We start from the raw sequence: 16687 nt of genomic DNA on the forward strand, positions 1-16687 counted from the left end.
ATTCAAACCCAGGTCCCCAGACCATTATCTCAGTCTCTGTGGAGTAATGGACAGCAGACTAAATAGTAAATAAACCAAGACATTGTGTGATATCTAGTGTATAGGTATTCATCATGAGATCCATCACTGCTATGGACAACAGGTAAAGATCTGAAAAGACTGCATTTCCCACCCCCCGCACCAAACAGAGTCACAGTAGTCACCAGGTTTCATAGCCGATTGGGAAAATGTAATCAGGAATATAGTACAGGACTCCACCCAATCTTTTGTTTAGATTTAAAACTTTAATTTTGTGGATAAAAATCAAAAGGAAACATTACATCATTTCCAATGAACAAATATCTATTAAAATTTGAAATGTGTCTGTGGAGAGCAATAGAATCTGTAATTGTAAAAGGTGTGCAGACATAACTAACAAATAAAGGGCCATCGAGATTATCATAGAATTCCTACAGTGTGGAAGATAGCCATTCAGTCCATTGAGTCCACATGAACCCTCCAAAGAGCATCCCACCCAGTCTCACACCCTACTCTGTCCTTGCATTTTGCACACAAGACACTAAGGGTAATTTAGCATAGTCAATCTACCTACTTTGCACATTTATGGGCTGTAAGAGGAAACCGACGCAGACAGGGTCTGGGTAAGACACTCTTCGTAAGTTCAGTGTGGACTTTATGGGCCAAATCGTCTGCTTCCACACTGGAGGGATTCTACGATTGCCAGAAACAAGCGCAAAAATACATGGTTTGGAGATAGCTAACAGCAGAATCAAATAAAAACAAAGTTACTCAAATTTGCTGCTAGTTAACCAGTCCTGATGAACCAGGAAATCCCTTTTCACATGCTGTGCAGGTGGATAGTCTTTAGTCAGTGTGAATGTGTTGATGTGTCATGACAATGTGACTATTTCCAAGCTCTACCTGACAGATATACAACTGTTATTAACATTTTATTCACAATACCAGCACCTTTAATTGAGCAGGGATTAGTAACATCAGTACAAACAGCCCAAAACCATGGTTCATTTGATCGTGAGAGTGATAGCAAAATCCTTCAACTGTGGTTCTTTGTGAACCACTGTTTGGATGACTGAGTGAATGCTTTCCCACACTCAGAGCTCATGAATGGTCTCTCCCCAGAGTGAACTTGTTGGTGTGTCAGAGGGGAATTCAAGTCAGCAAAGCCTTTCCCACACACAACAGGCCAATGGTCTCTCTCCAGTGTGAATTTGCTGGTGTATCAGCAGTTGAGGTGTCCGAGTGAATGCTTTCCCACATTCCGAGTAAGTAAATGGTTTCTCTCCAGTGTGAACTCCCTGGTGTTTAAGCAGGTTTGATGACTGAGTGAATCCCATTCCACAATCAGAGCGGGTGAATGGTCTCTCTCCAGTGTGACTCTGGTGGTCAGTTTCTAGCTGGGATGGATGAAGAAATTACTTCCTGCAATCCGCACATTTCCACAGTCTCTCCCCAGTATCACTGTGCTGGTGTTAGGACATTTCAGATGAATCTTCACAGACTCTTTGACACACAAACCATATGCATTTCTCCCTAGTGTGAATGCTGCTTTTTCCTTCAATGTTCAAAATCCTGAGATAATTGGGTTGTGATAAACAAAGTGACTGTCAGACCTGGATGTGGAACAGTTTGAATTCTCCAAACTGCAGACTAAGCTTTCAAACAGAAAGTAAGTGCAGTGAGTGAGAAACCAGAAGCAAACAGATTGTGAAACTGAGAAATCCTCTGGACATTTGTGGAGCGACACTTGGGAAATATGCTGGATCATCATTAGAACAAATTCATTCACAAATAAATATCATCCAGGTAAACGATCCAATCTGTTTGCACAAAATTACAGAAGGAGAGGTGGGACAGGCATTGTATAGATCTGTAACTCAACCTTTCAATCCCTCTGAAAGACTAAGAACAGCGCAGAAGTAAAATTGTGGAAATCTGAAATGAAAACACAAAAATGCTTAGTCTGAGTTGTACAGCATGGAACAATCCCTGTTGTCCATGCTGACCAGATATCCTAAATTAATCTAATCCCATTTGCAAGCATTTGACCCATATTTCTCTAAACCCTTCCTATTCATGTTCCCATCTGGATACTTTTTAAAAAGTAATTGTACCAGCTTCCACCAGTTCCTCTGGCAGCTTATTCTACACAGGCACCACCCACTTTCCCTTTTAAAAAAAACTTTCCCTCTCAGCTGAAACCAGTGTTTAGTTCTCATCTCCCCTACCCTGGGAAAACAACCTTCGCTATTCATCCTACACCCACCATAATTTTATTACCTTTTAGAAGGTCACCTCTCAGCCCTCAATGCTCCAGGGAAAATAGCCCCAGCATATTCAGCCTCTCCCTACAGCTCGAAACTTCCAACATCCTTCTACATCTTTTCTGCACCCTGCCCAGTTTAACAGCTTCATTCCTGTAGCAGGGAGACCAGAACTGAACACAGTATTCCAAAAGCAGCATAATCAATGTCTTGTTCAGCCTATAACATGACCTCCCAACTCCAACACTCAATGCACTGACCAATAAATGCAAGCAGAGAAAATATCATCTTCACTACCTTCTGTACCTGCAATCCACCTTCAAGGAACTGTGCACCTGCACCCCAAGGAGTCTCTGTTGCGTAACAGTCCCCAGGGCCTCATCATTAAGTGTTTAAGTCCTGACCCGATTTTCATTACCACAATGCAATAGCTCGCATTTATCCAAACTCAACCGATTTCTGTCACTCCTCGGCCCATCGACCCATCTGATTAAATTCCCATTGTACTTGGAGGCAAACTTCTTTGCTATTTACTACACCAACAATTTGTGTCATCTGCACACTTACTAACCATTCCTCCAATATTCATTCCAAATGATTTGTATCAATGGCAAAAAGCAATGGACCCAGCACCGATCCTTGCAGCACACTGCTGTTCATAGTCCTCCAGACTGAAAAAAGACCCCCCAACATGATCTTGTCTCCTACTTTCAAGCCAATTTTGTTTCAAATAGCTAACTCTCCCTGGATTCCATTTGATCGAAGCTTGCTGACCAGTCTATCATGTGGAGCTTTGGTGAATGTCTATCTGGCTTCAGCAAGGCAATGTCCACTGCTTTGCCTTCAGCTATCTTCTTTGTCACTTCCTCCAAAAAAAAAACTCAATATTGTTAGGGATTCAAGATTTCCCACTCACAAAGCCATGTTGACTATCCCTAAGCAGTCCTTGCTTTTCCAAACGCATACAAATCCTGGCCCTCAGAATCCCCTCCAACAATTTACCCACCACTGACATCAGGCTCACTGGTCGATAGTTCCTTGGCTTTTCCTTACCACTTTCTTAAAGAGTGGCACCACATTAGCCAGGCAGTCTTCTGGCACCTCACCAGCGTCTATCAGTGATACAAATATCTCAGCACAGGGCCCAGCAATTATTTCCCTAGCCTCTCCCAGAGTTTGTGGATAACACTTGATCAGATGCCAGGGACCTATCTACTACCTTTTTGTATTTTAAGATGTCCACCTCCTAGATCTGTGTAATATGGACACTTTCATTATTTATGTTTCCAAGTTCTCTCACTTCCATATCCTTCTCTGCAGTAAATACGAATGTGAAATACTCATTTACTACCTCAGCCTGCAGTTCCACACTGATAGCCTTGTTGATCTTTAAAGGGGCCCTATTTTCTCCCTCGTTGCTTTTTTGTCCCAGATATAGTTTCAGAATCTCTTGGGACTCCCCTTAACCCTATTTGCCAAAGATGGCTCGTGTCTGCTTTACACCCTCTCAATTTCCCTTGTGTACTCCTCCTGCCCTTATACGTCGAGGGACTGACCCAATTCCTGCTGTCAATACCCAACATGTGCTGCCTTCTTTTTCTTGACTATATCCCCAATTTCTCCAGTAAACGAGTATCCCCTACATTTACCAGCCTTGCCCTTCACATGAACAGGAACATGCTATTTCTGGACTCTCATTTTATTTTTGAAGGCCTCCCACTTTCCAAGCAACCCATTAACTGTGAATTACCTCTCCTGATCATCTTTTGGAAGTTCTTGCCCAATAGGGTCAAAGTAGGCCTTACTCCAATCCAGAACTTGGAAATTTATACTAAATATATACATTTTATATTTAAACTGATCCCATCTGCCTGCATGCGGCGGATATCCCTCTAAGCCTTTCTTATACATGTAATTATTCAAATGCCTTTTAAACAATGCAATTGTACCTGCATCCACCACCTCCTCTGAAAGTTTGTTCCACACATGAACCACTCTAAAAGAAAAATTGCATCTCATGTCTTTTTTAAATATGTATTCCTCCTCTCACCTTACACATTTGTCCCCTTGTCTTGAAATCCCCCAGCCTAGGGGAAAGCCCTTGCTATTCACATAATCTGTGCCCTCATGATTTTATAAATCTCTGTAAGGTTACCCCTTAACGTCCTTTACTCCAGTGAGAAAAGCCCTAGTTTTGGCAGTCTTTTTTGATCATCAAGCCCTCCATTCCTGGCAACATTCCAGCGAGTCTTTTCTGAACTGTCTGCAGTTTAATAATAATGTCCTTCCTGTAACAGGGTGACCAGAACTGCGCACAATACCACAAATGAAGCCTAACCAATGTCCTGTACAACCTCAACATAATATCCCAACTCCTATCCTCAAAGTTCTGAGCAATGAAGGCAAGTGTGCAAAACAACTTATTAACCACCCTGTCTACTTGTCTACATAAACTTCGAAGAATTATGTACCTGAATCTCAGCATTTCTCTGTTCCACAACACTACCCTGGGTGCAACCATCAATTGTACAAGTCCTACCCCTGTTCATTTTACCAAAATACAATGTCTCACATTTATTCAAAATGAACTTCATCCTCCACTCCTCAACCCATTGAGCCAATTGATCAAGATCTCACTGTCATCTTAGGTAACCTTCACCAACCACTATACCACCATTTCTAGTATCATCTGCAAACTTACTTAATTTGTCCCTTAAATTCTCATCCAAATCATTTATATTAATGAGAAACAAAGAAATGGACCATGTACCGACTGCTGTAGAGCACCGCTGGTCACAGAACTCCACTCTGAAAAATCCTCCAGCACCACGGTCTCTCCTACAACTAAGCCAATTTTGCTTCCAATTAGCAAGTTCTTCCTGAATCACATGTGATCTAACTTTACTCGTCAGTCTACCATGTGGAACCCTGTCAAATGCTTCACTCTCATTCTAAAGGTGCTGCAAATCTGACCCAATTCCTCCACCGCCCCCTTGATCATACCTTGAAAAGTTAAATCTCTTTTGAGAATAACTGCTAAATCTGCTTCCAGCTGCCATTCAGGACTGTTCCAGATCCTGGGAACTTGCTGAGTCAAGTAGTCTTCACATTTTCACCCTGCATTATTTGCCAATTATCTGAATTTTGTATTCTGCGGTTACCAAATGTTGTCACAATGTTAATAATTTTTCTCTCTCTGCAAACTAATATCCTGGAAACAAATCTACTACTCGACAAAATCATTGCTAATCAGCCCCAAGGAGAATTATCTCAGCTTCTTCTATCTCTCCAAACCAGAAACCCATCATAATTTTAATTTACTTATGGGATGTGGCCTTTGCTGCCCAGACTAATATTGGTTGCCCATTTTTATTTGATTTTGAGAAAGTGGTGGTGAACCACTTTCTGTAACCGCTGCGCTCCATGTGCTTCAAGTTCACCACTGTGCTGTTTCGACGATAATCTGCCCTGAAGCCTCACCACCCTCTCTATCGCAGGAATCATACCTCAAACCTCACTACCCTCCCTATCATGAGAATGACCCTCGAGCCTCACTACTTGCACTATCGCAGCCATCACCCTCGAGCCTTACCACCCTCCACATCGCTGGAATCCCTCTCCAGCCTCACGACCTGCCCATCGTTGGAATCCCCCTCCAGGCTCAGAACTCTCACCATCTCTGTAGATTCCTCCAGTCTCACAAACCTCATCTCTATAATCTCCTCCAGATTTCAAGGTGAGAGGGAAAAATTTAAGGGGAATATGTGTGGAAAATTCTTTACACGTGGGTGGTGGGTGCCTGGAATGCATTGCCAGCGGAGGTGGTAGAGGTGGGCACGATAGCATCATTTAAGACTTATCGAGACAGATACATGAATGGGCAGGGGGCAGAGGGATACAGATCATTGGAAAATAAGGGACAGGTTTGGATCGAGGATCTGGCACAGGCTTAGAGGGCCGAAGGGCCTGTTCGTGTGCTGTAATTTTTGTTCTTTGTTCAACACCCTCTGTCTCTAAGTTCCTCCAGCCCATATAAACTCCCTCAGCTCTAATTTTCTTTATCCTCACAAACCTCCCTTTGTTTGACATCTAAGCCAGCCTTACAATCCTCACCATTTCTGTAACCTCCTCCAACCTCACTTTTCCCTATTTTTGAAATCTTCTCCAGTCTCAGAACCCTTCCTGTCTAATATTCTCCAGCCTCACAAATCTCAAATAATATGTCCCTTCCTCTAATACAATCCTTATGACGATACCCCATTTCTATCTGTCGACTTGATGGTAGCATTTTCAATTTCCTGGGCTTCAGGCTCCAGCATTTCGTGGTAAACCACGTTACTTCTATACCTCACTTTTCTCCCGAAAACACTGACCAATCACGTGTCATTTATTCTAATATCTCATTTTCTGAAATGGCTTGAAATATTGCTGGGCATCTTCCTATGTGAAGTGTCTCAGAGGTCTACAGTACAGAAAAAGGCTCTGTGGCCCATCCAGCCTGTCCTGGTTAAAAACGACTACCTAACCAAATTTTCCAGCACTTGGCCCATAGACTTGTCTGCGTTGGCATCACAAGTGTGCATCTAAATATGTCTTAAATGTTATGAGGATCTCTGTGTCTACCACCCTCACACACAGTGAGGTTCAGTGCCATTGACACAGCATGATGACATCACAGACAGGAACAGAGACGAGCTGAGTCTGTGCAAACCAAGGATCCCCCACACACTGTGAAGGATGGGAAAGTCCTTGATAGGGGGCAGAGGAGATTTAACAGAATGGTTTGTAGCAAGAGGGTTTTTAGTTGCATGGTTAGGGCTGTTTTTGTTTTCCATTATTCTTGCATGTGACTTGGGAGTTGCTGGTACATATTGAGAATATCCATCTATAATAGATGGACTCTCCTTCTCAACCTCCCCCCTCGCCTGGGGTGTGGTAATCTTCAGGTTAAACCAGCCCTATGGTCAGGTAGGACTACGGTGACTTTACCTTTGGCACAGTGATGCCACTGTGCGTCGGTGGTGTAGAGGGGAATGTTCAATGTGGTGAATGGGACACGACTCTGACAGTGCTTCATCTGGAGGATGTTCACTTTGGTTCATATTGTCAGGGCTGCACTGATGCAGGGAAGTGGAAAGTGTTTCAACACAAGCTGGATGAGTGCCTTATCAACAGCAGTCATTGGGGAATCAGGTGTTTGGGGAAACTGAGATTATTCTCCTTCTAACAAAGGGTTTTGAGGGGACCTCTGACAGAGATGTTTACAAAAGATATACATTACGATGTACACCCACTCATCAACTGACCAGACAAATGATTAAAGGACATATATTGAAAGTTTTAGGGACGATCTATTGAGAGAATGGGGTGATTTAAAAGAGAAATTTTACACAGCAAATGGGAAAGAGCAGGGACACAATACTCACATAATGCAAATATCCAGGTCCTGATGAATTGAGTAATTCTGTCAGAGTTTGGTGTTACAATTATTGTGATTCCCACCTGAAAGTCCACTTGCAATATCCTGTAACGCAAATTCATAAAATCCATCAGTCCAGTTAGAAATTCACAACATCCCCTCCTCCTGGCCGAGGATAACTGTGCATTGTCCCTGCTACACATTATCCTTTGTGGGGGTCAGCAGTTGATTCAGGGGGAAACGTATTTGGGTTTCTAGGATTTCCGCCTCGGGATTTCATGTCACTAAACAGATCAGCAGGTTTTTGACACATGGCAAAGAATGCCCGAACGAGTTCGTTAGAGAGAAGAAGGTTGAGAGGTGACTTAATTGAAACATATAAAATAATCAGAGGGTTAGATAGGGTGGATAGGGAGAGCCTTTTTCCTAGGATGGTGACGGCAAGCACGGGGGGGCATAGCTTTAAATTGAGGGGTGAAAGATATAGGACAGATGTCAGAGGTAGTTTCTTTACTCCGAGAGTAGTAAGGGAATGGAACGTTTTGCCTGCAACGGTAGTGGATTCACCAACTTTAGGTACATTTAAGGCGTCATTGGACAAGCATATGGACATACGTGGAATAGTGTAGGTTAGATGGTCTTGAGATCGGTATGACAGGTCGGCACAACATTGAGGGCCGAAGGACCTGTACTGTGCTGTAATGTTCTATGTTCAAAGAACAGTGTTATTTAAAAAGGTAAAATCTGTGGAAAACTGTAACACAATGGGAATCAGGAATAATTGTGCAGGAAACACGAAGCAAGCACACAGTTGCAACTGGTAATTAGGAACAATAATGGGATGTTATCCCTCATGTCAAGGTGTTTGCAGTATAAGAGTTTGGAATACATGTCTTAGGGCAAATGTACAAATTGCTGCTAAGACCACATCTGGAGAAATGTGAGCAGTGATTTCGGTCCACTTATTCGAGCAAGTAAATCACTTCACTGGAGGCATTGCAGAGAAGATAGACTAGCATGATCACTGGTTTGGAGGGATTATCATTTAAGCTAAGACTAAACAGGCCTGGAATCTACTAACTAGATTATTGAAGACTGAGAGACGAGCTAATTAAAAATATAGGATTCTTAAGTGGGTTTACAGGATAAATGCTGAGGGCATATTTCCCATCGTGGGAGCAGATTCTTGATAAGGCAGACAATAGAGGGTTCTCTTTTGGAATTGTCAAGTTTAAGGCAACACAGACATGGGTAAAGGGGTTTCGGTCACAAATGAGCTGGAGTGAGGTGGAGAGAAGGAGCATTTTAGAGATTGAAATTTCTGATATTTGTGATCGAGAAGATGTACAGTAAGATGTTCATCTTGAGGCCAGATGTGAAAGCATTACTGACAAGGGTGCAGTTCAGCCTCAGACAGTTCGCAATGAGGGGAATGGATTCAGTACAGTAGTAAGGAAAAGTAATTTGTAATAATAACTGAAGGAAACGTGTTTAACTATCACAAAGTGTTATTGGAGGAAATTTCAGCTAAACAAGTAGTGGAAGCAGGATAAACAGTTTTATAATTGAGTAACAGTGGAGCAAAGGAGAGTGATGGAGGGGAGTTGGATCTGAACATTGTAGAATACATGCGAAAGCTGACACAGTGCTTGTGGAAGATCTCTCACCTCCTGGCAGTATGTCGGTGAGAAACAGGATGGACCAAGGATAGACCCTTGAGGGACAACGACGACATGGATTTCAGACAGGAGTGGAGATGAAGTGGGATTTTCCAATGACGGTGAGGTCTAACATTGGTTTTAAACAGAATGGGTCAGAAGGACATAACCATAAAAGAGAAGCAGACAGAACAAGTAACAATATCTGTGACCTGGCATTGCTGGGGGGGGGGGGGGGGGGGGGAAAGAGGCAAGGAGGAGGAGAAGTAAGAGAGACAGTTAGAATGTTTGGAGTTTAAAGAGAATAGGGAAAAGGGTTTGGATAAGTTCTGATAAGGCTTGGCACGAGACTGGAGAAAGATGCAAGTTTAGGACCAAAACAAAGAGCAACATGCCAGGCAATTTGGTTTGGTGGGCTCGTGGAAGAGAGGGAAGCAGCAGAGGCAGCTGATTGGATTGTCTCAATCTTAGTGACACAGAAACTTCATGTGTCTCCCTCACTTGCTGTTCAAGGGAGGATGGAGGAGACAGGATGATGGACAGTGTTTTGCAAAGAAACAATGCCTACATTGGTGATGTTAACTTTTATCTAGAATATTAAAGTGCACAACAGAAGTCTGGGTTGAATCCCATCTCAGCAAATGGTGGAATTTGAATTCAATTTAAAAAAAAACTGGCATTAAGAATCAGCTGGTTGCCATGGAACCATTGCAAATGGCAGAAAACAAACACAAAAAATCTAATGTCCTTCAGGGAAAGAAATTTGCCAACCTCAGCAAGCTACTCAGTTGCAAATCACTGCAAAATCTCAACAAAGGAATGAAGCTAGGTGGCCCACTTGGCATCTACCAAAGCACTAGGAAAGACACCTGCAGAATCAGCCCTATCGACCCCCTAAACTCGTCCTTACTCATATCTGGGGGCTAGTGGCAAAATTTGGAGAGGTGACTCAAAGTCTAGACAAGAAACAGCGTCATATGGAAACATACTTTACAAATAATGACACACGTTACCACCACTGTCCTTAGTGAAGGCCTGCCCCAGGAGCAGGACAGGCCCGGCAGACGTGGCAGCACAGTGCTATTCCAACCGGATTATTTGTCCTGGGAGTACTCTACATTGACGCCTGGAAGTCTCATGGCTCCTGCTGGTTACCATGTACCATCCTCCCTCGGTTGATAAATTGGCAGCAGTATTATTGCTAGATTATTAATCCAGAGACCCAGAAAGCATTCTGGGGACCTGGGTTCGAATCCTGCCGTGGCAGATGGTGAAACTTGAATTAAATAATGATCTGGAATTACAAGTCTAATGATGACCATGAAACCATTGCTGATTATCAGGGAAGACCCATCTGGTTCATTTGCATCCTTTTGGGAAGGAAATCTGCCGTCCTTACCTGGTCTGCAATACATGTGACTTCAAACCCACAGCAATGTGGTTGACTATTAACTGCGTTCTGGGCAATAAACACTGGTCCAGCTGGTGATTTCCACATCCCAAGAGTGAATTTTAATTGAAAAAAAAATTCCACGTTGAACAGCACTTGGACGAAGCACTGCGAGTGTGAATGGCACTACATGTACTCAATGTCCACCTTCAGGAATAGTTCAGAATCAGGATTTCCAATCAAGCTGGACCGGTCCTAAAGGACAAAGCTCCTGGGCTGGGACTGCAGCTGGTGGTGCCACAACCAACAGAAGGCAAAAACATAGCTGATCCCATCGTCATGAATTTCCCAGCTGCAGAGGCATCTGTCCATGACAGGATTGATAACAGCGACCACCACACAGTCCCATGGAGACAATGCCTCATCTTAAACTTGAAAATATCCTCCACAGTGTTGAGTGGCACTAACATTGGCTGAAAAGGACAGACTTGGAACAGATATATGAACTTTAAACCAGATATCTATGAGGCTTTGTGGGACATCAACAGCAGCCAAACTTACTCCAGCGTAATCTGTGACCTCATGGCTCGGCATATCCTACAGTCAACCATTAGCATTGATCCAGGGGATCAACACCGGTTGAATGGATAGTATCGGAGGGCATGCCAAGAGCAGCACCAGGCATACCTAAAAATAAAGTGCCAACCTGGTAAAACTACCCAACAGGACTATCTGCATGCCAAATAGCATAAGCAGCAAGAGCTAGAGCTGAGCCACCCCATAACCAATAGATCAGTTGTAAGCGCTGCAGTTCTGCCACACCCAGTAGTGAATGGTGATGGGCAATTAAACAACTCACCGGAGGAAGCATGCCCGAAATCCCCATCCTCACTGACAGAGGAGCCCAACCTATCCATGCAACAGATAAGACTGCAGCAAATTTCAGCCAAAAATGCCAATTAAATGATCCATCTCGCCTTCTCAAGATGTCCCCGACATCAGAGATGTGAGTTTTCATCCAATTTGATTCATTTCAAATAATATTAATAAATGGATGAAAGGTTAAGGACCCTGGCAACACTCTGGCAAAAGTACCGATGACTAGTGCTCTAGAGCTTGCTAGCCGCCAAGCCAAACTGTTTCAGTCCTGCTACAGCACTGGCATCTACTGACAATTTGGAAAACTGCCCAGGTCTGTTCAGCACAAAAACACAGAAAATCCAACCCAACCAATTTCCCCTCAAGCAGTCTACTCTCTATCATCAGTAACGTGATGGAAGGTATCATCAACAGCACTAACTCAGCAGTAACCTGCTCAGTGACACCCAGTTTGGGTCACGGCAGGCACTTGGTTCCTGATCTTATTACAGACTCGATCCACAAATTCACAAACAGCTGAATTCCTGAGGGGAGGTGAGGTGAGGGTAAACAGCAGAGCTCTGCACAAAAACCACTTATTTCCACTTCAGTGACAATGACCCGACAACGACACCTTAGTATCAGCTCATCTGCTGAACCTCTCATCTGTTCCTGTGTTACCTCTAGATGTAACTATCCAAACTCACCGCCAGTCAGCCTCCCACATTCAACATCCCTGTAACCTCAGGAATACCTAAAATTCTGCTGCACACAAGTTCATTTGTACCAAGACCTGTTCACCATCACTGCTGTGCTCCCTGACCCACAAAGGCTCCTATTTATAAGCAACAATTTAAAATTCCTGGCTGTGATGAGCCCTATCTCCCTGCACCACACAACTTCGACAACTCATTTAGTTCCAGACTCCAACAGTGTGTTTAATCATTGCTTCACTCCTGGAGGCTGTTTCCACAGTTGCCAGGGAACATGGTCTGGAATTCCCATGATAAACCTAAGTTGGCTTTCCTTCTTTAGATAGTCATGAAAACCTGCAAATTTGGTTACTTGTTGGTCACCTGACCTAATATGGCATTACGTCAAAAGTTTCTTGATAATATTTTTGTGAAGTTATAAAACATGATAAAAATACAAATAGTTTGTTGATTTGGACATACACCATCAGCTCTTCAGTATCACTAGATCAATGATCTGTAACTTCTCAAATGGCTGCATTGTGGGAGCACCTTCATTGTACGAACTGCTGCAGGACACGAAAGTTAAACATCACGTTCTCCACAGGCAACAGGGCTTTGGCAACGATCGCTGGTATCTGTGGAAGGAGAAACACACAGTAAATGTTGCAGAAGTGCAAAATGAATGACAGAATAAAAATGCTGTAGAATTTGGTGGTCTGAAATGGAAGAAAAGTACACCCTCTTTCGGGGAAAATATTTCCTGACTGAAAGATACCATTCAAAAAATTAATCTGGTAGAGAGCAGCACATGGTCAGGGGGTGGGCAGCAGTGGAAAAATTATTCACAAAAAGGTACAAGGAAGTAACAGTAAAACACTAAACAAAAGATCAAATATATCCATCATTAGAGACTGAAGAGATTAGACAACGACAAAGAGGTGGCGATCAAGGAGCACAGAAGTGTGTAAGAGTGGAGTGAGCTGCTATGATCTGACACTCTGGGAAAGAAATCCAGAAGAAACAAACATTTCTCTTGGAAAAGAGATAACAGGAACTGCAGATGCTGGAGAATCTGAGATAACAATGTGTGGAGCTGAATGAACACAGCAGGCCAAGCAACTTCTTAGGAGCAGGAAAGCTGACGTTTCGGGCCTAGACCCTTCATCAGAAATGGGGGAGGGGAAGAGGGTTGTGAACTAAGAGAAGGGGAGGCGGATCGAAAATGGAGAGAGGGGATAGGTCGAAGGAAGACAGACAAGTTAAAGATATAGTATTGAGCAGGTAAGGACGAGTGTAGGTGGAGAGGTAGGGAGGCGATCTGAATGTCCTCCCTGGACTGGCCTGTCAATGAGGCGGGATGAGGTTAGTCAATAGGAAATGGAGGTGCAGCTTGAGGTAGGAGGATAGAATAGGAGAAAGAACAGGTTGGGGAGGCGGGGACGAGCTGGCCTGGTTTTGGAGATGCAGTTGGGGGGGGAAGGGAAATTTTGAAGCTTGTGAAATCCACATAGGAACCCTGCAGCCCAATGGTGTCAAAGCAGAATATGAGTTGCTGTTCCTGCAACCTTCGCGTGGCATCGTTGTGGCACTGCAGAAGGGCCAGGATGGATACATCTGTGGACTGAGAGCGGGAGTTGAAATGGTTCACGACTGGGAGGTGCAGTTCTTTATTGTGAACTGAGCGTAGGTGTTCCGCAGAGTGGTCCCCAAGCCTCCGCTTGGCTTCCCTGATGTAGAGGAGGCCGCAACGGGTACAGGGGATGCAGAAAACCATGTTAGCAGATGTGCAGGTGAGCATCTGCTTGATCTAGAAAGTCTTCTTGGGGCCTGGGATGGGGATGAGGGAAGTGGTGTCGGGGGGGCAGGTGCAGCACTTCCTATGGTTAAAGGGAAAAGTGCCACGTGTGGTGGGGCTGGAGGGGAGTGTGGAGCGGACAAGGGAGTCACAAAGAGAGTGGTCCCTCCAGAAAGCAGGTCAGGGTGGGGAGGGAAAAAAGTCTTTGGTGGTGGGGATGCAGATGGTGGAAGTGTCGGAGGATGATACGCTGGATCCGGGGATTGGTGGGGTGGTATTTGAGGACAAGGATGGTTCTTTTTTTGGTTGTTATTGCAGGGACGGGTGTGAGGGGTGAGTTGCGGGAGAACAGACGAGAGCCGTTCTCAACCACTGTGTGGGGGGGGGGGGGGTGCGGAGAAACAAAGTTACAGTCCTTGAAAAACATGGATATACGGGAGTGGAATGCTTCATCCGGGGAGCAAATGCGGCAGAGGTGAAGGAATTGGGAATCGGGGATGACATTTTTGCAGGCAGGTGGGCGGGAAGTGGTGTATTCTAGGTAGCTGAGAGAGTCGGTGGGCTTGAAATGGATATCGGTTTCTAGATGGCTGCCCGAGATGGAAATAGAGAGTTCCAGGAAGGTGAGAGAGGTATTAGAGCTGGTCCAGGTGAAGTTAAGGTTGGGGTGGTAACTGTTGAAGTGGATGAACTGTTCCAGCTCCTCGGGGGAGCACAAGGCGGCGCCAAAACAGTCATCCATGTACCGGAGGAAGAGGTGGGGTTCAGAGCCAGTGTAGGTATGGAAGAGGGATTGTTCCACATAACCGACAAAGAGACAGGCATAGCTTGGGCCCATGTGGGTACCCGTGGCCACCCACTTTGTAGTAAGTGGGAGGAATTGAAAGAGAAGTTGTTGAGGGTGAAGACGAGTTTGGCTAAGTGGATAAAGGGTGTCAGTGGAGGGGAACTGGTCAGGCCTGTGGGACAGGAAGAAGCGTAGTGCTTTTAGGCCAACTACGTGAAGAATGCAGGTGCTAATATGGTATACTGCATCCGCTGTACCCATTGTAGCCGCCTCTACATCGGGAAAACCAACTGGAGGCTTGGGGACCGCTTTGCAGAACATCTATGCTCAGTTCACAATAAACAACTGCACCTCCCCATCGCATACCATCTCAACTCCCTGTCCCATTCCTCCAACAACATGTCCATCCTGGGCCTCCTGCAGTGCCACAATGATGCCACCCAAAGGTTGCAGGATCAGCAACTCGTATTCTGCTTGGGAACCCTGTGGCCCAATGGCATCAATGTGGATTTCACAAGCTTTAAAATCTCCCCTCCCCTAACCACATCCCAAAACCAGCTCAGCTCATCCCACCTCCCTAACTTGTTCTTCCTCTCGCATATCCCCTCCTCCCATCACATCTCAAGCCACACCCCCATTTCCTACCTGCTGACCTAATTCCAACTCCTTGACCTGTCCGTCCTCCCAGGACTGACCCATCTCCTCCCCACCAACACTCACCTTTACCTACTCCATCTCTGCTTCTTGAAATAGCCTGCCTCCTCTCCACCTACCCTCTCCTCAATCCATCTTCTATCCACCCCCCTTCCCTATTTATTTCAGAATCCCCTTCCCCTTCCCCATTTCTATTGAAGGGTGTAGGCCCAAAAACACCAGCTTTCCTGCTCCTTTGATGCTGCCTGGCCTGCTGTTTTCCTCCAGCCCAACACCTTGTCTCTCACTTGCTACCAGAGACGGCTGCGCATGCGCTCAGCTCCACACCGGCCTTGCAAAGTTTCAAAGCTGCTGCACATGCGCCCCGCGGATCATTGCCCCCAATAAAGATGGTGGCGGTCACACGGGCCTATCGCCATCTGAGGCGTTCATTTGTTTTCTGCAAACGTCAGTCTGGGAGTTTCAAATGTGTGTTCTCCGACGTGCACTAAGTATTTGTAAAACTTCCAAACCCATACGAATATCACTCCCCTCCCGCTTTCTGCCGTTTTGCTTTTTTACCGTGTCCTGCTGTTACCTCAATTGCAAAAATCTTGGTCTCAGCAAAGGATCTAGGCCCGAAACGTCAGCTTTCCTGCTCCTCTGATGCTGCTTGACCTGCTGAGTTCATCCAGCTGCACACCGTGTTATCTCGGATTCTGCGGTTCTTATTATCTAAGCGACTCTGCACGGCTCCCATGGATGATCACGTGGTTTGCACTGATTCCGCCCTCTGTTCATTTCCTCTCTGATGAAGGGTCTAGGCCCGAAACGTCAGCTTTTGTGCTCCTGAGATGCTGCTTGGCCTGCTGTGTTCATCCAGCCTCACATTTTATTATCTTGGAATCTCCAGCATCTGCAGTTCCCATTATCTCTGTTCATTCCGGTCGGCTAGAAGGGCCGCCCTGTCATGCAGGGCACCCCTGTGCTCCTATTGGTCGCGCAGTGACATCAATCATCCAGACGCCGTTGTGAGCTGGAGCATGCGCAGTGCTTCGTGTTGGCGTTGTGAGAAGCTCATGAGGGTCGTCACAATGTTGCATTTTGAGACAAATGAGACTGAGAACTGGATGAGAAAGATTGTTACATTAGCGATCCTGGGGTTTTACT

The 16687-nt window shown here is 44.9% G+C and overlaps 1 long non-coding RNA gene across 1 annotated transcript; it reads right to left on the reverse strand.

The window, feature by feature from the left end:
• Positions 1-264: 264 nt before the first annotated feature.
• LOC125447881 (uncharacterized) lies at positions 265-16302 on the reverse strand. The gene is made up of 4 exons (XR_007246621.2): positions 16116-16302; positions 12783-12937; positions 7709-7806; positions 265-1953 (listed from the first exon to the last, which is right to left on the reverse strand). It is a non-coding gene; the product is annotated as an uncharacterized LOC125447881 (long non-coding RNA).
• Positions 16303-16687: the final 385 nt, after the last annotated feature.

Source organism: Stegostoma tigrinum, chromosome 39 (genome assembly GCF_030684315.1).
Source record: "Stegostoma tigrinum isolate sSteTig4 chromosome 39, sSteTig4.hap1, whole genome shotgun sequence".
NCBI lineage: Eukaryota > Metazoa > Chordata > Chondrichthyes > Orectolobiformes > Stegostomatidae > Stegostoma > Stegostoma tigrinum.